Genomic DNA, 25,127 nt, shown 5'->3' with positions numbered 1-25,127 from the left:
CAACCACTCCAGTAATTATGAGGAAACTGTTAAGTATTTACACATTTAAGACACGCCTTAGCATCGAAATCGTTAACAAACCAATAAGTATCTCCATCACATTCATCGCAGTACTTCATCCAGAAAACACTGGTGCAGAGGACCAAGCACTGCGTTCTGTGGGCACCAACTGCCATAACTACACTGAAGCGCCAAAGAAACTGGTACGGGCATGCACATTCAAATACAGAGATATTTAAATAGGCAGAATACCGCGCTGCGGTCGACGACGCCTATATAAGACAAGTGCCTGGCGCAGTTGTTAGACAGGAGATTTAATTGAGTTTGAACGTGGTGTTATAGTCGGCGCACGAACGATGGGACAACATCTCTGAGGTAGCGATGAAGAGCGGATTTCAGGTACGACCATTTCACGAGTCTAGCATGAAGTTCAGGTTAGATGGCCTTGGGCAAGTACAGAAAGGGCAACAGCCTCAACGGGTGCGGGGCAAAGTCAGGACATGCGGGGACCAAGCAGCAATCGGTATTGTAATTGTCAACTGTCGAAGCTGCGTTGGTAAAGTACCGGAACTTCAAGCGCTGATAGAAAGCACCGAAGCTGAAATCGTTATAGGTACAGAAAGCTGGCTTAAGCCAGAGATAAATTCTGCCGAAATTTTTACAAAGGTACAGACGGTGTTTAGAAAGGATAGATTGCATGCAACCGGTGGTGGAGTGTTCATCGCTGTTAGTAGTAGTTTATCCTGTAGTGAAGTAGAAGTGGATAGTTCCTGTGAATTATTATGGGTGGAGGTTACACTAAACAACCGAACTAGGTTAATAATTGGCTCCTTTTACCGACCTCCCGACTCAGCAGCATTAGTGGCAGAACAACTGAGAGAAAATTTGGAATACATTTCACATAAATTTTCTCAGCATGTTATAGTCTTAGGTGGAGATTTCAATTTACCAGATGTAGACTGGGACACTCAGATGTTTAGGACGGGTGGTAGGGACAGAGGATCGAGTGACATTATACTGAGTGCACTATCCGAAAATTACCTCGAACAATTAAACAGAGAACCGACTCGTGGAGATAACATATTGGACCTACTGATAACAAACAGACCCGAACTTTTCGAATCTGTATGTACAGAACAGGGAATCAGTGATCATAAGGCCGTTGCAGCATCCCTGAATATGGAAGTTAATAGGAATATAAAAAAAGGGAGGAAGGTTTATCTGTTTAGCAAGAGTAATAGAAGGCAGATTTCAGACTACCTAACAGATCAAAACGAAAATTTCTGTTCCGACACTGACAATGTTGAGTGTTTATGGAAAAAGTTCAAGGCAATCGTAAAATGCGTTTTAGACAGGTACGTGCCGAGTAAAACTGTGAGGGACGGGAAAAACCCACCGTGGTACAACAACAAAGTTAGGAAACTACTGCGAAAGCAAAGAGAGCTCCACTCCAAGTTTAAACGCAGCCAAAACCTCTCAGACAAACAGAAGCTAAACGATGTCAAAGTTAGCGTAAGGAGGGCTATGCGTGAAGCGTTCATTGAATTCGAAAGTAAAATTCTATGTACCGACTTGACAGAAAATCCTAGGAAGTTCTGGTCTTACGTTAAATCAGTAAGTGGCTCGAAACAGCATATCCAGACACTACGGGATGATGATGGCATTGAAACAGAGGGTGACACGCGTAAAGCTGAAATACTAAACACCTTTTTCCAAAGCTGTTTCACAGAGGAAGACCGCACTGCAGTTCCTTCTCTAAATCCTCGCACAAACGAAAAAATGGCTGACATCGAAATAAGTGTCCAAGGAATAGAAAAGCAACTGGAATCACTCAATAGAGGAAAGTCCACTGGACCTGACGGGATACCAATTCGATTCTACACAGAGTACGCGAAAGAACTTGCCCCCCTTCTAACAGCCGTGTACCGCAAGTCTCTAGAGGAACGGAGGGTTCCAAATGATTGGAAAAGAGCACAGATAGTCCCAGTCTTCAAGAAGGGTCGTCGAGCAGATGCGCAAAACTATAGACCTATATCTCTTACGTCGATCTCTTGTAGAATTTTAGAACATGTTTTTTGCTCGCGTATCATGTCATTTCTGGAAACCCAGAATCTACTATGTAGGAATCAACATGGATTCCGGAAACAGCGATCGTGTGAGACCCAACTCGCCTTATTTGTTCATGAGACCCAGAAAATATTAGATACAGGCTCCCAGGTAGATGCTATTTTTCTTGACTTCCGGAAGGCGTTCGATACAGTTCCGCACTGTCGCCTGATAAGCAAAGTAAGAGCCTACGGAATATCAGACCAGCTGTGTGGCTGGATTGAGGAGTTTTTGGCAAACAGAACACAGCATGTTGTTATCAATGGAGAGACGTCTACAGACGTTAAAGTAACCTCTGGCGTGCCACAGGGGAGTGTTATGGGACCATTGCTTTTCACAATATATATAAATGACTTAGTAGATAGTGTCGGAAGTTCCATGCGGCTTTTCGCGGATGATGCTGTAGTATACAGAGAAGTTGCTGCATTAGAAAATTGTAGCGAAATACAGGAAGATCTGCAGCGGATAGGCACTTGGTGCAGGGAGTGGCAGCTGACCCTTAACATAGACAAATGTAATGTATTGCGAATACATAGAAAGAAGGATCCTTTATTGTATGATTATATGATAGCGGAACAAACACTGGTAGCAGTTACTTCTGTAAAATATCTGGGAGTATGCGTACGGAACGATTTGAAGTGGAATGATCATATAAAACTAATTGTTGGTAAGGCGGGTACCAGGTTGAGATTCATTGGGAGAGTGCTTAGAAAATGTAGTCCATCAACAAAGGAGGTGGCTTACAAAACACTCGTTCGACCTATACTTGAGTATTGCTCATCAGTGTGGGATCCGTACCAGGTCGGGTTGACGGAGGAGATAGAGAAGATCCAAAGAAGAGCGGCGCGTTTCGTCACTGGGGTATTTGGTAACCGTGATAGCGTTACGGAGATGTTTAATAAACTCAAGTGGCAGACTCTGCAAGAGAGGCCCTCTGCATCGCGGTGTAGCTTGCTCGCCAGGTTTCGAGAGGGTGCGTTTCTGGATGAGGTATCGAATATATTGCTTCCCCCTACTTATACTTCCCGAGGAGATCACGAATGTAAAATTAGAGAGATTAGAGCGCGCACGGAGGCTTTCAGACAGTCGTTCTTCCCGCGAACCATACGCGACTGGAACAGGAAAGGGAGGTAATGACAGTGGCACGTAAAGTGCCCTCCGCCACACACCGTTGGGTGGCTTGCGGAGTATCAATGTAGATGTAGATGTAGATGTAGATCCGGTAAAACATCAAATCTCCGGCATCGCTGCAAACGGAAAAAGATCCTGCAAGAACGGAGCCAACGACGACAGAAAAGAATCGTTCAACGTGAGAGAAGTACAACCCTTCCGCAAATTGCTGCAGATTTCAATTCTGGGCCATCAACAAGTATCAGCGTGCGAACCATTCAACGAAACAGCATCAATATGGGCTTTCGGAGCCGAAGGCCCACCCGTGTACCCCTGATGACTGCACGACACAAAGCTTTACGCTTCGCCTGGGCCCGTCAACAGCGACATTGGACTGTTGATGACTGGAAACATGTTGCTACGAAAAATTTACATGTTATTTACTACTTACAAAACCAAAACGGTGTATGGGAATAGGGCCACGATCTCATAAGGTGAACTCATCAATGTAAGTCTGGAGAGACCATCTTCAGATGTTAACTGGTGAGCGTATAACAAGCTATACACAATGAATCTCAGTGGATCGCTCCCTCAGCTTCTTAATATAGGAACTGTTGAGGAATCTTCACCATGAATGGCTACCTTGAATTTAGAATGTGGAAACTGTTGGGGATTTTTCGCCGTAAACGGCTGCTTTGGTTCCAGATTGTGGAAGTAGTTGAAAAATCTTCATTGTGAATTACTGCCTCACTTCGGAAATGTGGAAATCTTTGAGGATTCATCAGTGTGAATGGCAGTCTCTGTTTTTGAATGCGGGAATTGTTAAGGAGACTTCGCCATGAACAGCTGCCACACTTCCGGAATTTTGGACTTGGTGAGGTCGTCGTTCAAGGTGAAGAGTCTTTTGTGACATTTTGCAGTGGAACCGACCAATATAGAACTGAAATTATGCCGTTACATACGCGCATACATCGCAAAGGCAATAAAAAATGGTTTATTCAATTATTAGGGATCAGTGAAGGTTACGTACAGTGCCTCAATTAAGTGGAAGCAAGGGCGGCATTAAATATTGATTGATATTATTGGGCAAACGATAAAGGAGACTATTTCTTATTGTGTTCCAATAATATAAGAACGGCTTACAGGTAATTCCGTGAAGAAATGTGTCAAGATGCATTGCAATATAATATTTTTGTAGCTTGTTTGTAATCGCCCCATTATTAACGTAGTGAAGTCTGGTTTAAAAGAGCGAGCTTCAGAATAGCTTTTGGGTATCCGAATCAATGTTTTCATGGTTTCTCTACATAGTATGTAGCGAATTTTGGTAAGTTTTTTCAGTTAGACATATCCAATCTCATTTAAATTTTTGCAATTTCTCTGAGCTTACGCCCTTTTCTTTCCTACTCAGCATAGATACAATACAATTCACAATTACTAGCTCAGGCAGTGATGCAGAAACCGGTGTCCCAAACAGGCGGCTCCTGAAGTCGATGATAGTGTAGTTCACGAAGTTAATGGCTTGTTAAAAGCGAAGTCCACAGTGAAATGAAAGTCGTCGTAATCATTCACATGCATCCAGGGAGCGATCCGAAGAGAAAAACATCAACACAGGTAAGATCAGTCACTCTGCTACCAATGACGCCTTTCGAAGGCTTCAGACAACAGCGAGAACTGCCGGACAAGTGTGGGATTACAGTATTTGTAGGCATCACGGTGTCGAAGTAAAGACCCATAGTGCTCAGAGCCATCTGAACCATTTGAACCACTCTGGTGTCAGTGTATAGGCCCACGTGACATGACCGCTGCTACGGTGCCACCCTCCTTCCAGGTGCAAGGCTAACGAAAGTATCAAATGGTTCAAATGGCTCTGAGCACTATGGGACTCAACTGCTGAGGTCATTAGTCCCCTAGAACTTAGAACTAGTTAAACCTAACTAACCTAAGGACGTCACAAACATCCATGTCCGAGGCAGGATTCGAACCTGCGACCGTAGCGGTCCTGTGATTCCAGACTGCAGCGCCTAACGAAAGTATCACTCACAAATAACAACCTCAACTACTGTTGCATAAAGGCTTTCTTGTCTCCACCAGCGGCAATAATATATTATCGTGATATGAAAATATTTCATATAATTTGTTTACATCAGTTCTTCAGCGTTAGTTACAAGAAATTGCAATTCAGGTAAATAGGTCATCTGGAAAATATGTTTCCTTTGTAGACTCACGAACCTTGTCAAATTTGTTCTTGACTGCAGATAGAGTCAGATTGTGAGGTCTCACAGTGTTATAGCTGGAATGTTTTCCACAGCCACTCACGTTCCAAACCAGTCCACTTGAGCTAACCCTCACGAAAGCAACTGAAGAGTCTACTTCCTTAAATGAAGCTTGCCACATTTCTTAATTTCTTCCCATTCTCCTTGTACTGTATTCCCGGAAAGGCATAAATCTACGTTTGGAGGACCATTTGAACATTCCGCTTGTTGGCTGGTTTTCTGAGCACGAGGGGCGTTCAATAAATAACCAACACTTTTTTTCTGAAAGCCGGTTGGTGTTATTCAAAATTCCAATACGCCATATTATTCAGCACTCTTTTGGCTACAAAACCATATTTTTAAATATAATCTCCTTTCAATACGACGGCCTTACTGAAGGGGCTTGTGTGCCCGCATGGTACCAATCTATTGGCCCACGTCGGAGCCAATATCTTTATGCATCAATACCAGTACCTCAGCACCCGTGGTCTTGGGATACGGCACGGTAGCTCAGGGTGTTTGGTGAGAGGATCGATTGTCCTCAGTAATACAAACACTGATCAAAAGAATCTTCGATGAACTTGAACGGACGTCAAGGGCGTCCGCCCAGACCAAACGAACCTAACAATACCGAAAATTTTTTTTTAAAAAAAGAAAAAAGGAGTAGCGTCTTTGATTCATAATCGAAACTTATTTGTTCCCGGGATCGAACCCCGCCACTGCTTAAATTTTGATTAATAATCAGCCTTGGAAGCTGAAGACTTCCGGCATAAGAGACACCCTCATGCTGCAAACGGCCTTGACAAAGAGTGTGGAGGAGAGGACAGAGGTTCAGGGCACTCTCTTGTCCTAAGGATTGGAAACTGCCCCTAAAGGCGGAGTAACCAGCAATGATCAGTGGCATCAGGATGCAGAAGGTGATGGAAACAACTGCATTAAAGACACGTAACGTGTATCCACAGGACATGTGGCCTGTAGTTGAAGAAGTGTCATGTTGATCTCTCCATTGGCAAAAGATTCCGAAATAATCCCCCAATCGGATGTCCGGGAGGGGACTAAAATAATTGCTATGAGCACTATGGGCCTTAACTGCTGAGGTCATCAGTCCCCTAGAACTTAAACCTAACTAACCTAAGGACATCACACACATCCATGCCCGAGGCAGGATTCGAACCTGCGACCGTAGCGGTCGCACGGTTCCAGACTGTAGCGCCTAGAACCGCACGGCCACCCGGCCGGCCGGGGAGGGGACTGCCAAGGTGGGGGTTACCATGAGAAAAAGATTGAATTATCAACGAAAGGATAACGTTCTACGAGTCGGGGCGTGGAGTGTCAGAAGCTTGAACGTAGTAGGGAAACTAGAAAATCTGAAAAGGGAAATACAAAGGCTCAATCTAGATATAGTAGGGGTCAGTGAAGTGAAGTGGAGAGAAGATAAGGATTTGTGGTCAGGTGGGTGTAGGGTAATATCAAGAGTAGCAGGAAATGCTATAACGGGAATAGTATTCGTTGTGAATAGTTCAGTCTCAGGGTTGTTCTTATTAGAATCGACAACAAACCAAAAACGACAACGATAGTTCTGGTTACAAGTTCCATTCTGAGATGAAGAGGTTAGCAAAGGAGAAGAATTCTTGGCGTGCCGCATCAAACCAGTCAAAAGACTGATGATCAAGAAAAAAAATCAATAACTTTCCCATTATCCATCTACTGCTCTCCACAGAGTGCATCCTGCATTGGGCCAAACAGATGGAAGTCAGGAGGGGCCAGATCCGTGTTGTAGGGTGGATGGATAAGAACAGCAAAATAATGTTTCTGAGCTCCCATTAGATGCGCAGATTTGTGTGAGACCTTGAATTGGAGAAGTTCGTTTCCGTTTTTGTGGCTACGTTTTCCACAGTATCACGATGTGTAAGAGTGTTCCTCGTTGCACGATGAGGCAGGACATCAAACAGACCAACCGACGACCGTCACCAAAGTTTTTCAGCTGACAGTGCAGCTTGGAGCTTTTTCTTCGGAGGAGAGATTGTATGGCACCACTCCATACATTGCCGTTTTCTCTTTGGTTCGAAATGAAGAACACATGTTTCACCTACAGTGACAATGTTCTACAAATAATTGTTATGGTCAGCCTTGTACCGAGCGAGGTGACGCAGTGGTTTGCACACTGGACTCGCATTCGGGAGGACGACGGTTCAATCCCGTCTCCAACCATCCTGATTTAGGTTTTCCGTGATTTCCCTAAATCGTTTCAGGCAAATGCCGGGATGGTTGCTTTGAAAGGGCACGGCCGATTTCCTTCCCAATCCTTCCCTAACCCGAGCTTGCGCTCCGTCTCTAATGACCTCGTTGTCGACGGGACGTTAAACACTAACTACCTACCTACCCCCAGCCATGTAATGCACAATACATTTCGCACAAATGGTGCTTCATTGGTCTTCGTGGTCTATTGTTAGGTGGCGAGGAATCCAGTGGGCTCACACCTTTAAGTACCTCCACTAGTGGACTACGTAAGGGGTCAACAGCCCCTTACGGACTGCTTCCCGAGCGGTCCCCGGCACGAATCCGCCCGGCGGATTAGTGGCGAGGTCCGGTGTACCGGCCAGCCTGTGGATAGTTTTTAAGGCCTCGGCGAATGACGGGGGGGGGGGGGGGGCGATCCACTCGTGGCCGACCTGCACAATAACCCTGGGTTCGGTGTGGGGCGGCGGTGGGGTGGGTGGACTGCTGTGGCCTGTTGTGGGGTTGTGAACCACTGAGGGCTAGGCGGGACGAAGCGTCTCCGTTGTTTCTAGGTCCCCGGTTATGTACACACACACACACACACACACACACACACACACACAAGTTGGTGGCTGCTAAGCGAACAGGGCGGATTTCGGAAGGATGACCGACAGCGCTTACCATTGTTTAACGGTTGTATATGTCACCCAACGCCGTGTGTATGACCTCCAGCAAATACGTAAATGGCAATAACTGAGCGATTTTTTGATGTGTTTAAGTGTTAATTTGTGCGTCATGATTACGCGACAACCGTGCCGGGCAGCCAGGATTTGAGTTGCAGTGAGGATCGTGCATTCAGTGCTACATGAAGAATGTTCGCGTGTGACGACATTAATAGGCGACCTGTGATGAGTTAACCGTTATTACTTTGTCAGACGAAGGGAGTATATGCCTCATTCGTGCTGTTTAGACAATAAACATAGAACATTAACAACAAAATATGCACCGATTATTGCTACCTGACATCCTAATTAGCTTTGTTGGATTTGACACGAAATAAGTCCCCTGCAAATATAGACCGATCAGCCTTTATCAGTTGCGCACAAACTATTCTAAACTGTTAGGCTATAGTCCAATACTTAATAACGGTGTTAATAAGGGAGCGTTTGAATAAGTGTGTTAGTATTACCATCAGAGACGTCCAATGGAGCAGCAAGGTGTTTGTGATTAGCCGATCACTAAAATCAGTGTGACCGCACGTTCCAACATTGCAGTATTCGTAACTGTGTGCGGCCGGCTGTCACGCGGGAGGTGGGGCAGGATCGCACAACCTTGTTGCGATGACGTCACACACCTCGCCTAATGGATCACCGTGCTTTTGTTCACTGCCAGGTCCCCGTAGACTCTCTGCTAGCGCCTATGAATATGTGCGAGCTCTGGTTTTCCGTTAAAAGAAACTCAGTGACAGCTCTCTGCTTGCAACTTATCTCCGCTGCGGACACCACTTTGTCCCATAACAAATTCTGCATGGGTTCAACGGAAATCGGCAATAAATAAATAAATAAAAACAAAAAAATTAAAAATTAAGAAATGTCTTTCGTTACTTATAGAACGTCCGTCTTAGAACAAATACTACAGCTATATGTCACGTATAATATTTATGTATATGCCTTGAAAAGGAGAAAACTGTTTCGGCAGCGGTGACCGAGCGGTTCTAGGCACTCCAGTCCGGAACCACGCTGCTGCTATGGTCGCAGGTTCGAATCCTGCCTCGAGCATGGATGTGTGTGATGTCCTCAGGTTTAAGTAGTTCTAACTCTAGCGGACTGATGACATCATATGTTGAGTCCCATAGAGCTCAGAGCCATTTGAACCATTTAAGAAAACTGTGATTCACTTCGTGATCTTAGGAGCAACACAAATAAACTGATGCCGAGTAAAGTCTGATTTTTGAGTTGATGTAATAGGGGTGCTTGTATATCGTAATTCATCAGTAAATATCATGCATGACGATGGCTGACATACCACTCCCGTGACTACCTGCTACTCACTTAACGTAGCAAGGGAATTGTGTCATGTCACTTTAAGATAGGCTAGCCATGCTTGCGTTTTAATTCGAAATATTGACGTACATTCCGGTGATCAAAAGTTTTCCTAACACCCTTTTTTTTCATTCGCCACCAATATTTTGGAGAGGTGAATTCTTGGCGACGTCGGTTTAGCTAACTCAACTCCTTTTAGTTTTAAGTATACTTTTTCTTGCAGCTTCCCCTATTAGTTTGTTCTCGAGCACTTTCAACATATCTAGTGTCTCAAAATCAAGCTACACAGTGAATCCAATATCGACGGAGTGATTTACGAAGAAAGTAATGGGAATGTAATAAGGGTATATTGCCTCTCCGTTCCGCTCACATTTCTACGAATCTTAACGCTTTTTACATTTATGCATGAGCTGAGATCTTAATGCATACCCTGCCGCCCCGGACACAGTAGCGCCCTGGAAGGGATTACCCCGTAGAGGATCTACCTTCACTCTCGCTCCGTCTACAGATTTCCTACATTATTCATCACTTCGTTCTCTTCAACAAAATGCTTGTTAAGAGCGAGAGAAGGTCCTCACTTTTACGTTAGAATGCAGTGAATGTTGAGGGGGAGTAATGATGCAAATCAGCGTCTCATTATTCAGATGGCAACTGGTGTCCCCTGAGAAACATGACAGATACACTCTGCTAAGATTGCAGATTTCCTTCGGCAAATACTACTGCGTTAAAACTAAAAGTTTACCCATTCTAAAAGCAAAAACGAAATCTAGCTCTTGATTCAGACAACACATTGTATTTGTCGTTTCACAGTGTATCCCCTTCCATCAATCATATCTTCATTTAACGTGCAACTAAATTTAATGCATTTTGATCTTGAACTAATCTTTGACTTTGTAGAGGAGTGTCGTTAAAAACATTTTAAAAAATTAAAAAAAAAGTTTCTGGGCAGATTAAAGCTGTGCCGGGTCAAGACACGAATGTTCATTTTGTTATTTTTACTAATCTGCTAGCTCTAGAAAACACTCGTCACTCAGATTAAACATTGTCACGGGTCGCTCATGTGATAAGTCTAAAAAATATATGTCACATTGCCCAAGGGCAGTTGTTCCCAACCTGGGTTAATTACCCATTAGGCGTAAAATAAAATACTGTAACGGGTAAAAACAAAAGGGTTCGATAGTGTCTCGGCTCGAGACTATATCACCTTTTAAAGCTCCTTAACTATTTCCTAATCATGTGGTACTGATTGCATAAATATATCTCTTTAAACTATACCGTTAATACATGGCGCACTGTAGTGGACGTTACAGCTTGCGAGACGAATGTATGAACCTCTTTCCCACGCAATCCACCCGTTACCCACGTCTTTTATACTTTGTACCACATGTCTACGACAATAAAACTAAGACATATAGATTAAAATATGCTTCAATATCTCATGAAAATGCCTTCGCCTTGTTGTAGGTAGTTCCCGCAATGGACAAGAAATTGCTTCAGTATTCTCTTTGCGACAAATAAACGATTTTATTGACAGTGAAACACAATAGTAACTATGTTATGTTTCCTGTAGGTCCTACACAGTATTATTATTATTATTAGCGGTAGTGGTCTGAAATGAAGCACTGGCAGCCTGAAGTATTCCAAATTCTGCCAATTTCTACCTGTTCAGAAGCCAGTATTTCAGCATTCAGCAAATTTACAATCTAAATATAAGTTGGTTTTAAAAGAGGTTGTAGGGTGTGGGTGAAGGAAGTGTCGCTAGGGAGAGGAATGATGCAGAGGAAACACGTTCCCTAACAGCGTTTGCCCTCTGTGTGGATACTTAGTTTTGTTTTCTGAGAAGGAGTTGTACGTAGAACTTGCAAACTCTGAAAATTGCTATATTTTCCTATAAGAACAAATAGGTTGTTAGAAATCAGAGTATCAATTGCCTCTTTCACACATCAGTTCGTGGTTTAATAGAACACGTACAAAAATAAAATATCATTTATGTTTCGTTATTTTAAAAATATAAGTTTTCAGACGAAATTCTTCCTCATTCTAAAGTTCAGCTAGGTGCAAATGTTGGTGATGGGGAAGATGGGGGGGGGGGGAGGGGAGAGGCTAGATTATATATGATTTCAGGCCCAGGTAACTTTCTCAGAAAGGTTGAGAACCTCTGCCATATGGTGATAACAAGTTGTTACTGCAAAGTTCGATGGCAGGAATATGTGAAGAGAGAAGTAATACACGATTGTGATACTCGTATGAGTAATAACGGACACAGACACACAAACATGGTGCCACATAAATGGGTATATATAAGTGAAAGTTCATATGTGCGTGAAGTGTATCGTTGGCTGCAGAAAGTACATTTGAACACAGTAAGAAAAATACATATCACATCTCCATTCCAACTGTGGTTATTCACTTATGTAAAATGTTGCAGACGAAGTATGAGTGAAGGAGACATTGCAACTTATACCCGTAAGTCTAAATGTGACAAATATCCTTTTATCCGGGCATCATAGGGAACAGTAATACGAAAGAAAGCTTTTGAAAAAATCTTATTATTTGGAACATTACTGCAAAATGATAATAAACAAGAAATATTTTAATTTCTAAAACTGCAATATTTACCTAAGATTAACTGTACATTTACTGTTAACAATTAAAATTATGTATCTCTTATGAATTGAAACAGATATTTCTCTTTTCAGAAACAGCAAAAAAGGAAGAAATAGACTATGCCACTTGTAGTACCGCTGTTTTATTTTATGCCTCCAACGTAGTAAAATTCATGTCGACACGAAATGTAGGTGGAACAAAGATTTACGTTATTCTCTACGTGTTCTTATGTCTCCCTCTTTTCGAAGACGGAGACGACATCAAAATAGTTCAGATCCAGTTCATCAGTGAGAGCAACTTTCGTAGATAACTCCGCCATTAATTGTTATCTGCCACTACATGTGGTGTAATTCATATTAAAATGACGTGGCGTATTTACTTGCAATGAGACGCAATGTACAATGAGCATATACTTAAATCACAGTCTATGATGTACAGACTTGAATAAACCAGGTCAAGGTAATTTAATCCTTTCAGTCGTATCTTCTCTGCTTCATTAATCAAAAGAACTTTTTATGTTCCGATAATCCTCTCAAGAGAGGACGGAAGTATAAATAATATTAGAATTTGTAATATTTTCTGGCCGATACGTAGTCTTCATGGTTATTAATCATAGGAAACTTTATTTGGGACAAAAACAAAGGACAACTAACAAAAATAATAAAATAATATATAACTTTTTAATTGAAAAAAAAATTCAAATAAAGAGGAACGTTACAAAACTGTCACCCTGAGTGAAAAGACCTTCAATCAATGGTCTATTATAATAATTTTTAACTAAGTGAATTTCACATACATTGATACTTGTCAAATAACTAATCTTGTTTGTACATTTTATTACTTGAACTCTACTAATCTGGAGGACAAGGAGGGGAAAGAATTCATATAGGAAAACTAAAAACCGAAAATACATACAGGATGCAAATTGTAAAATTTTTATTCATATGTTGCCCTTTGATGTAGCAACGTTTGGACTGAGAAGTACCTGTGGACGTTCCATTTCAGAAAACAGACAAACAGCATAAGTTTTTACTCGTGCTACGCAAACAATTGTAGACAAGTTACTCCCAATGTGCTGCTTTTTAAGGGGATGTGTGGGGCACAGATTTCGGAGTGTACATATTTTGATACAATGAAGACATGGGTATGCGAGAGGAATTTTCTGTGATTGGAACCGGCGGAACAACGATCGGCCATCACCAATAGAATTGTAGGAAATGATACGGTAGCAGTTACTGATTTCGGATCTGAGATGCCATTGATCTCGACTGCCCTGTTCAGGCCAACTTCTGAACTGAAGTCAGTGACAAGTTTTCCAAGTAGGATATGCAGAAACCTAGGTGCTGTAGGTAGACTACTTAAAGCTGCCAAGCTGCAGGCCTGCCTTAAAGTAAAACTAAAGTGACAGGTAGCGTGTCGCATCTTTCTTATTGCCGACAGCTTGGCGGATAATTGTATACTAGATGTTGGTTTCCTATCAGAGAAGAATGCAGTGATTTTTCTGCGGGAAAAGGCTGCACTGTAGAGATAAATTTGTTAGCTTTAGCTGAAGGCCGCAGCTGGATCCACCCAGAGGTGTTACTGCAAATGGTAGTGACCAAATCAGGACCCACGCGTTCTAGCGGTTTAAGCACTTGCATTGTCAGTTATACAATTGCCGCTATTGAGGACAAAGAATCTCAACTGAATCTTGTTAATGAAGATCGGTGAGTCGATCTACGGTGTGTTACAAATAAATATGTCATCCTTTTTTTTAAGAGAAGGCTGGAGTATTTAATTGTCATGAGTGCAATTAGAAGTTTTATTTCATCAACCATTCTGTCTGCAGCCTTACTTCATCCCTTCTGCAAAAAGACCTAACGTTACAAAAGAAATATACCAGGCGTTATATTTTTTAGAACTAAACAATCTAAAAGATCCATTGTTCCAAGCAAACACTACATCTTGTCGCCATTGACATTCATGAGCATCTTCCACAAGCGAAGACTTGGGTCCACTATGTGATAACGAAACACTACATCTTATCGCAATTGACATTCATGAGCATCTTCCACAAGCGAAGACTGGGGTCCACTATGTGATAACGTTCTATGAACCGGTCAGCAAATATATACAGCTGTATGCAGTCTCCGACTAGAAGCATACAAACTATTTTGTGGGAGTTGGTAAGCTTCAGGAGCTGCTCTCAGACAATGGTACGCAGTTTATGAGTGGTAAGTGAAAAGACTTTCTTTCGAACACTGGGATAAAATTAGTTTTGGTTTCAGGAAAGAGAATGCAGTGAGGCATTGTTACCACGAACTGACTCACTTTATGTGCAGGTTTGTAGCAAACTAAGTGGCTAGAATATTTGAAATCCTTCGAAAGAACAGTAAATAGTATGCCAAGCATAACAACAGGCTATGTAAATTGCTGCTTGACAGCTTAGAAGTGATTGAATGGTGTAAACATGGTCCGAAACTAAAACAAGATGAAAAATCTCACATAGTTTATAAACCTCTTTGCAAGAGTAAACAAACTAGATTATGTATGGATGGAGATGCTACTCAAACCTACGAGTTAGTCTTGGTTCGCAGCCATTCCATATATTCCCACATAACTAAAAAAGAAAAGAAATGAGAATTTTTGAATTAAAAATTTTAAAATTATTCGTATCCAACAACCAGGACCGTATTTAGTTAGCTTCCACAGCTCAAGAAGAGTAAAACGATTGTATCCGTATTAGGTTACGAAACTGTATTGTAAGTGAACATTTCTCAGTGACATGAAAAAAATGGTTCAAATGACTCTGAGCACTATGGGACTTAACTGCTGTGGTCATCAGTCCCCTAGAACTTAGAACTACTTAAACCTAACTAACCTAAGGACATCACACACATCCATGCCCGAGGCAGGATTCGAACCTGCGACCGTAGCAGTCCCGCGGTTCCGGACTGCGCGCCTAGAACCACTAGACCACCGCGGCCGGCAGTGACATGAACTGATATGAATTATTGTTTAGTGTAACTTTACTTTTCGTGTTTGTGTTTCCAAGGAAGGTGCTTTCTACCTCTTAGTATAATAAGATCTATAATAGTAGTGGTGGGATCTACATGCTGTATCCACATGCTTTTTAGTTTGATAATATTTTTTCATAGGTAACCTAAGCTGTGGACTTCGGATACGGGGGATTTGTACAGTTACGTTCCTTGTGTTGTGATGTGTGTGCAACCCTGGTCAACTGTAGATAAGGTCTATTAGCCAATGGATCACTGTCTTGTCCGAATCTGACGTGATAGTGCCCTATTTTTCCTTCTTGCAATTTTGAGAATAAACTCAGTGCAGAGTTTGCCTGTGAAGGATTGATAGCCTTACCAGTGGAAATACAACTACTGTCCAGGTCTAACTTGCTGCTATGTAACAAAATACTTACTTTGGATCTTCTTATCGATAAATAAGTAGTATATGTGTCATGTGCTACTGGTTCGTAGCTATAAGGAGCCGCAGATATATAAGCACCCACATGCAGGTAATGGGTCAGTGTGGCCTTCAAAAGGAAACTGCTTGATTGCCCCTTATAGTCTGGTTTTCTTTGTTTACGTTTCAATCTGATTTACTGTGACAAAATTTGGTACAGGAAACATGTTAGTAAATATGCTTTTCATTATGGGCGGTACTTTTCTAACGACAAAAGTATGTTGTGGTATGATATTTCCTTAATGAGTGAGTGTACAAGGTGTCTCATGCCATACGGCCGTGTGCGTGTTAACTGCAATGACAGTGTGTAGTTCTTGAAGCCTACCTTGTATTGGACGTCCAGGTTCGCCGTGTGACTGACGACTCGCTGGAAGTACACCGTTGGTGGTGAACTTACGAAAACTCCCCAATGCGACTTAATTAATCACTTGTCATTTGCTCATACATTTACATTGTCCAGTGAAGACAATAAAAGTCCAAACTGTGTCTAGAAATTGTGTCATTGTGCGCTGTTTCGACGGAGCTGTCACTCTGTGTCTAACTAGCCACTGTGAATCATTAAGCAGAAAAATGACTGCGAAAGGCGGACTGTTACTATGAACCTTACATATATTGGATGAAGTGCCGTGGAAATTTGCTCAACTGTGATTTTGGCAGCAGTCAGTCTGCTACACAACAATTATGACAATAAAGTAGAACGTAGACCAATTTTTTTTTTTTTTTTGGATAAAGAAACTCCTCTTCTTAAAGTTTAGCAGTACGAGATAGACTGCCAAGGTTGTTTCCCTGGTAGACGTAATTGACTCTTATATATTATTTTTATTGAATAAGCAAATATTTGTCATTCAGTCCGTAACACATATACGATCATGTGCTATACAACCAAAATGCATACCCTCATTCAGTGACGGCTGGTTATCATGTGCTAATATGCTACTGCACATGGTAAACAAGGAACTAAAATTATGTCATTTCTCTTCGAACGCGAGCCAGATATCGCATTTCGAAAGTGTGCCGATATGCATATTGAATGGACGAAAATATGTTTTGTTGCGCACTCTTTGTGGTAACTTGAAACCAGTGTAGAGTGCTGAAATGATGGTGAGCCGTGTAATGGTCAACTGAGCATAGGGACACAGCTGTCTGTTTCCGACTGTGCATATTCTGATGTGCCGCCATTCCTTCTTGCACTATGTGTGCAACTTTGCTCATTTCACCAGGTCAGTATTTTTCTTTAAAAATGTGTATTATATGTGCAGGCGTAGAGCATGAGGGACCTTTTAGAAGCGTAAAGGCGGCTGTGCAGGCGTAGAGTATGAGGGCGTAAAGGTGCCGTGGCTACGTGATCAAACACACTGGCTGTCAATTCATTGTACTGAGTTCGGTTTCCGTGATACTAGCCTCATTCATTAATTTTATTTTATTTCTGCAGTGTTAAATTATAAAAAAAATTAAATTATAAACTATAAAATTTAAATACGCAGTCCAGTTACCGACTATGCTAAACGCCAACGTGCAATAACCACTCATAGAAATCAGATGGTATCACTACCAGACGACGGCATATATATATATATATATATATATATATATATATATATATATATATATAAATTGTGTCAAGGTGGTGCGGAAAACAGTGCAGTCGTTGTTGTAATGCAAAACTGGAGTGATTTATCTCATGTCCAAAAGGGTATGATCGTTAGCCAAGGGATATTTCTGAAACAGCTAAGTTTGCAAACGGTTCGCGTGTCATCGTGGTTACAATATACAGTGCATGACAAAATGGTGTTATTGGAAACCAGCGCCGAGGCAACTGCGGTGCACCCAAGTGAACCAAGGGGCTACGACAGGTGTCTCCTCAATGACCGTTCAGTGAACTATGCTGTGTATGGGCCTCGACTGGAGGTGCTTGGTTCATGCAACGATGCTGACAGCTGTTCAATGGCGGCGAAAGCTGGAATTTTCACGCTAATATCGCAGCTGGGCATCCACTGAATAGGAGCAGGTGTCCTTTTCAGATGAATTAAGATTTATGCTCCACCGGACAAATGGCCTTTGGATCGTCGGAAGGGTCCAAGGTCAATCAGCGAGCGTTACGGTCTGTGGAACGTTCTCGTGGCGCTCCATGGGAGATCTTGTCATTCAGGAGGGCACAGTGGATTAACACAAGTATGGATTTATCCTTGGAGACCATGTCCACCCCTACGTGCAGTTTGTTTACCTAAGCTCGATGGCATCTACCAACAGGACAATGCAACGTGTCACACAGCTCACAGTGTATGTGCATGGTTCCAAGACTACCTGGACGAGTTTACCATGCTCCCTCGGCCACGAGGCTCCCCTATGTAAGCCAAATCGAGAATCTGTGAAACGGCCTCAATCAGGCTGTTCACGCCAAGGAAACTCAGCCGAGAAACCCAGAACAGCTGGCCACAGCAGCGGAATTTTCATGGCACCACATCCCTATCGATACTGTCCAGAGTCTCGATGACTCTCCTCCTGCATGTATCGCAGTGCTCCACGATGTAAAAGGTGATTATTCAGGCTACTGACATGTGGTCAAAGTAATGTGGATGGATAGCGTACATTTAAACATTTCAGTTTATACACGTAATATTAGTATGTGTAAGTGGCCTGTTTAGTTTTTTATGTTGGTAACGCCACCTAGCGCTCTGTATGAAAATCACTGACTGTGCTGTGTGCAGTCTGTGGCTGGTTTGCATTGTTGTAATATTTGCTATTGTAGTGTTGGGCAGTTGGATGTGAACAGCGTGACGCGTAGTGTTGCGCAGTTGGAGGTTAGCCGCCAGCAGTGGTGGATGTGGGGAGAGAGATGGCGGAGTTTTGAGAGCGGACGATATGGACGTGTGTCCGTGATGAAAAGGAAATCTGTAAGACTGTATGTCATGAACTGATGTACATATGATGACTTTTGAACGTTATTAAGGTAAATACATTGTTTGTTCTCTATCAAAATCTTTCATTTGCTAACTATGCCTATCAGTAGTTAGTGCCTTCAGTAGTTAGGATCTTTTATTTAGCTGGCAGTATTGGCGCTCGCCGTATTGCAGTAGTTCGAATAACGAAGATTTTTGAGAGGTAAGCAATCCATGAAAGGTATAGGTTATCGTTAGTCAGGGTCATTCTTTTGTGAGGATTACTGAAAGTCAGATTGCTTTGCGCTAAAAATATTGTGTGTCAGTTTAGTGATGATCAGAATAAGTAAAGAGAGAAATGTCTGAATACGTTCACTTTTGCTCATCTGTTTGAAAACCAAATAACATAGAAGTTTACCAGCACAGTCATTTATAATTTTCCAAAGGGGACGCTTCATATGTTCAGTTTATATACGATTATTACCCTTGGACGTGAAAATGGTATAGGCAACCACATTTTAGGATATGGCAAAATTTTGCACGAACCGCCAATTGCCATGTTCCTGTTGGCTTCGTAACCTATCATCCCACATTGCTGTTGCCAAGACTTGCTGCCTGCCGCAAGTCAAAGCTATAACACAAACCATGTATCCAGATGGAACATGATAAAAGCTTCTGTATTGTTGGTTTCTGGGATGGTTTCCCAACAGTCACCGGCCAATTTCTCTCTCCAGGAGGAGCTCTAAAGAAACAAAGAGTTGTATGCCATTGTTATCTGGGGTGTACCTAACGGGAAGTGTTTTTCTAGTCCGTACACACGGGGTCTTTTCATCGAGTTGTGTGACAGTTGTGTGTTACGTGTGTCAGTTGAGTGTAGGTGACTATAAGGGATGTGAGTGTAGTACGGTGTCATATCTGTGTTGCATTATGATTATTCTCGAAAATTGTGAAGGCAGTCACAGACCTTAATGTCCTCGTTCCATCGCCTATCCTCACTGCAGAAGACACAGCAGACAGGTTTCGAATTTAACTGGCCATATTGCCGCTAAAAACTGGTGTCAGGAATTAAACGCCAGCACCTCTGCTCCACTTTCTGCTCAGATACTGGTCGTGAAAGTACCTACGAACGGGTACATACGAGTCGAGTTCCAAAGGAAAAGCGTGCGTTCGCGATGTTTGCTGCCCAGGCGAGTTCGAAAAGTAATAAAACAACTGAAAAATATGTACAATTTGCGAACAGGAAAAGGACTCACTTGCTACCAATAATAAATGTAATTTGTGTATACTATTCGGAGTACCTAAAGGAAGGCATGAATTAAAACTATTACAGTCTGCTTGTGGGCTAGGAAGTCAGGTTAGTAATTTAGTTTCTAACCTCGCTATTTTCTGAACCTCGAGTGTGAAACAAACCCAAAGCACAAGATTTATAAGTGATCACCGTTGAGGAGAGAGGAGAAGGCAACAGAAATTCTTCTGTGGAGGTAGAACTCGGCTTATGAAAACTCACACTTGTGGTAACGTAGAGGTCGGCCGTACGAAACATGCGGTTCACGAAGTAAATGAGGGCGGAGATCACAAAGGAAGCGCTTAACCAAAACAGGTTCAGAAGGCGGCAGATTCCTCTTAAGCGTGTCTAACATTCCCCTGGGTAATCTAAATGAGAAACGCAAACTAGGTGAGATCAAAACTCTAGTGTTCAGTAACTAGCGAGAGACTGGCTAGCAATAACTGGGCTGTGGTATTTGGCGGTAAACACATACAGAGCCGCGCCTGTCGCCTGGAGCCCGAGTGTCTCTGACGAGTTCTCCTTGTCGATATTCGGGCTAGGCGGGAAATCCGAATCACCATGGGATGCTAAGGAAATCATTGCACTGAAGACACAAAAGTGAAGGCATCAGAAGTTATTAAACCATTTCCATGTAAAATCTCTGTTGATCCGTCATGGACTGAGGAAATTAACTGCTTAAGTAATTCTCAATATCAATGAAATTCTCCAAGAGCCGTGTAACTAACACGTTAATTTATTTTATTTTGACGACAGCCAGTTTCGGCATTCCACTACGCCCCATCTTCAGGCCCCATATGCATCTCTCAAAATAAACGATGACGCCATACAGTGCCATATATCCCTGGGTGTCGTGAATTCAAACCGTTTCACAGGTTCTTCACTCCAAGACTTGATAGCAACACTGAGTGACGTAGTAAGACGCCGAAACTGGTTGTCGCCAAAATAAAATAAACATTAGTTACACTGCTGTTGGAGAGTTTCATTGATATTGGTAACTTCCCAAGTAGGTCACTTTATGAAGAATGCAGATGGATTTCAGACCGTCTCTTTTTCACTTTCAAACAATGCCTACCTTGCAATTTACTATATCCCTATTCTGAAACCTAGTGCAAATGCTCAGTTTAATTGTTCTTAACAGTGTCACAATTCGCTGAATTATTTAAAACATGTTACCTTATGTTATTTTATTACGCAAATCAAACGTAGTTACAATTTTAAACGCACTATGTGAAGTCGAAGCTTCACACTGAAGTGACGAAAGTTGCGGGATAGGGCTACTCACTTATATAGATCGCGTACTCAAGGTTTAAAACGGCAACAAATTAGAGGAGCTAGGGCAGCACATTGGCAGAGCTGTCATTTGTACTCCGCTGAGTCATGTGAAAAAACATACAACGTGATAAGACCTCACAATGGGAATTAACAGGAATGGTAGTTGGAGCTAGACCCATGGGATATTCCATATCGGAAATCGTTAGGAAATTCAGTATTCCGAGATCCACAGTGCCAAGAATGTGCTGAGAATTCCAAATTTCAGGTACTACTTCTCATCTTGAGCAACTCAGTGTCCGATGGCCTTCACATAACGATCGAGAGGAGCGGCATTTGCGTAGACTTGTCAGTGCTAAGACACAAGCAACACTGCCCGAAATAACGGCAGAAATCAATGTGGGAAAATCTATGTGGGACGTACGACTAATTATCCGTTAGGACAGTGCGATGAAATTTGTCAATAATGGGCTATGGCAGCAGGAAACAGACGTGAGTGCCTTTGTTGACAGCACGACATCGCCTGCAGCGCCTCTCCTGGGTTCGTGACCTAATCCGTTGGATCCGAGACGACTGGAAAACCGTGAGCTACTCAGATGAGTCCCGATTTCAGTAGGTAAGAGCTGATGGCACAGTCTGGGGGTGGCGCAGACCCCCAGAAAGGCACTGTGCAAGTCGGAAGTGACTCCGTAAGGGTGTGGGCTGCTTTTACATGGAATGGACTGGGTGCTCTGCCTATTTCGTCTACTTCGAACCCATTTGAAACCACTCATGCACATCATGTTCCCAAACAAAAATGGAATTTTGGTGTATGACAATCAGCCATGTCCCTGGGCCAAGGTTTTTCGCTATTAATTTGAAGAACATTTTGGACAATTCGAGCGAAAGTAATTGGACACCTACATCCCCCAACATGTATTCCGTCGAACGTTCATGAGACTTCAGGCAGAAAAATCCTGCACCGGCAACACTTACGCAAATAATGACGGCTAAAGAGGCAGCATGGCTCAAAATTTCTGCAGGGGACTTCCAACGACTTGTTGAGTCCATGCCACGTCCATTGCTGCAATACGCCGGGCAGGAGGAGGTCCGACACGATATTAGCGGGTATCGCTTGACTTTCTTCACCTCAGTGTATGTACAAACGAGTCCAATTGACAGCATGTATTATTTTTGTAAAAATCACCTGAACCTATACTACGGACGAAAATTTGAGGTTAGATGTAAGAAAGATACGGTAATAAATCGATAGATTTGCGAAAAATATGTAATCACTGTATCAGCTGTGGATGAGAAATGCAACTGTGCAACAGTGATTTAAATTGGTTGTTTGTATGCATATTACGTGCAGCCAGTCGCTACTTTAACACTTTCATAAGATTTATTGTACCATTAACTGGTTGTCAAGCCATTGCAGACTCATCATGAACAATTCAGTTATTTCCATGTGCGATCATCATTCCCAGGCCTCAACTAGTCCTGTGCTGTGCAACGATATTCCCATAGAAGGCATATGAGCAAGTTGCCTGGATCCTGTGATGCTCTTTACTTGCAGTACATGGCACCATCAGCTCGAAGGATTCCCTATTTCTGGAATCTCGTCTTGCAAGGGGAACGCCGCCATAAGACGAACCAAATACGATCTTTTTCTGGGGTTAGCTCTTCCCTTGCAGAGATATCTGGCAGAAGTTTACTCTTCCATCTACTTTGCGGTTATACTCTGATGTTCGCCCCAATGGTTGAGTCCTAGTGATGAAGCTCTTTCTAAATTTCAATAGACAGACAACACCTTGATGATCATGCAGTAGATGCCAGGGATCAATGATCTGCTTCGTCCTCTCTGCAACGGTAGCAACGGCCTTTCGGACACCTGGGATAGCTATTACTACTGTCAAGTAGAGATTGTCGATTAGAGTTTCGTTCATAGATCTAATAGAGATTCGGACAGTCTGATTGATTTCAGTGTCAACCTGGTTTGTGAGAACAGATCCACTTCACACATATGATGTGTATTCCACAACTAAGATACATAGTTCAAGAGCAGAAGTTCTAAGGATATGAGGGCTAGCTCTCCAGGAGGCAGGTCTGAGCTACATGAAAACATGGTTCCTTAGACTGACTTCAATATTGACCTTGCAATGTGACTTAACATTCACGCCATAATTCTCTATTACATCAATGAAATGTGAACACCTGGGACTTGATGGGATTTGGAATTAGAAGAGCGACCCCAGGATATCGACCCCAGGAAGTTTTTTTTTTTCATTTTCAAAAGGGTGATGGGACAATCCAGTTCATTCAAAGAGAAGGGCTCTCGAAGGATATGGTTCCCACATTCTCAGGTTCGTTCCAGTTCTTCCCATGTACTTTGACCTACAGTCTTGGCATTAATGAGTGAGCTGCAATCTGGTCTCCTGTCACTGCGTCTATAGATTTCATTCGTTCACCGACCAGGTTTCTCAGGATATACCAGGTCCACTTACTATATACGCTGATGATTATTCTATCAGCCACGTACACCGCTGTACGATCTGCCCCCGGTAGCTGAGTAATCAGCCTGACAGAATGTCAATCCTAAGGGCCCGGATTCGATTCCAGGCTGGGTTAGAGATTTTCGCCGCTGGGTGTTGTGTTGTCCTAATCATCATCATTTCACCCCATCGACGCGAAAGTCACCGATGCGGCGTCAAATAGAAAGACTAGCACCCAGCGAACGATCTACCCGACGGGATGCCCTGGTCACACGACATATACATTTACATTTTTTACCGCTGTACGATTTGGTTAGATGACTTGCAACAATTGCTCATCAACCTGGGTATTGCCATCAACAAAGAGATATATCTCAAAAAGATCCTTGTAGCGGTCCACCATCTGATTGCTGTGGTCAGCCGATTATAATATATACCTTCTACTACATTCTTGAAACATTCTCCACGGATTTGGTGAGTGCCTCACACATCTTGTTAACTTCTATATAGAGCACGTTAATTAACCTTTCCCAAGTAGCTTCTTGAAAGTTAAGCCCTTGCATAAACAGCACTTCCTATGGCAATAAAATACCATGGCATTCAGTCTGAATGTCACTTTTTGGTTAGGTGATGTGACCGTCTTACCAACCATCTTCAAGCAATTCCCAGCGACTTAGGACGACACGAAAAGTTTGTGTTGCAGACTCTCTTCCACCATTACTGTTGCAGAACACTGGCAGTTTTGGTTCACGAAGATGCTGTATGTACTGAGTATTTTCCTGGGTTTCCAGTTTTACACCACTGGTATATGTGTTTGGGTATTCCGAAGATCTAGTACAGCAGGTGTAGTCACCAATGAGACGTTAACATCCTGGTAGATGAAGCTGACTGGCTCTTCAAACATAAAGCTGACATTGCGATCCTTATACCTAGAAGCCGCCCAATCATGTAGTAGAGACATTGAAAAAAATCTCAGTCGCGTCACTTTCAGTCTCTGAGTTTGACGTTACAGTCAGGTTTGGTCTCCTGAAGATGGCACTTCCATGCTTATCGTGGGGCCTCTCCAGAATGAGCTCCATGACTGCGGTTTTGGGCTGATCGCTGTTGTAGCCCCAAGTGAGTCCCTTGAACTAGAAGGATGCCACATTTACATTCCTTACACAAATCAGCCAGTAAGATACCTTTTGCGCGCAAAATCCCTGCATGTTTATCGAGACCATAGAAAGTGGTCTTGAAAAGGCTCTTTAGGGAGATTACTTTTTATGCCGACAGGTTGTGCCAGTACCAGGCCCTGCTAATAAACAACGTTCCCCAGAGTGCGCATTATATTTCATTGTGTAATTTATATAAGCTCCTTCCGCGCATCCGGTGGATGTGTTACAGGAACTTTATATGTCCGACCAGGTGAGGTGTACGTTAGGATAATG

Source organism: Schistocerca americana, chromosome 1, assembly GCF_021461395.2.
Source record: "Schistocerca americana isolate TAMUIC-IGC-003095 chromosome 1, iqSchAmer2.1, whole genome shotgun sequence".
NCBI lineage: Eukaryota > Metazoa > Arthropoda > Insecta > Orthoptera > Acrididae > Schistocerca > Schistocerca americana.
The sequence above is the reverse complement of the archived record's forward strand: the minus strand, read 5'-3'. Positions refer to the sequence as shown.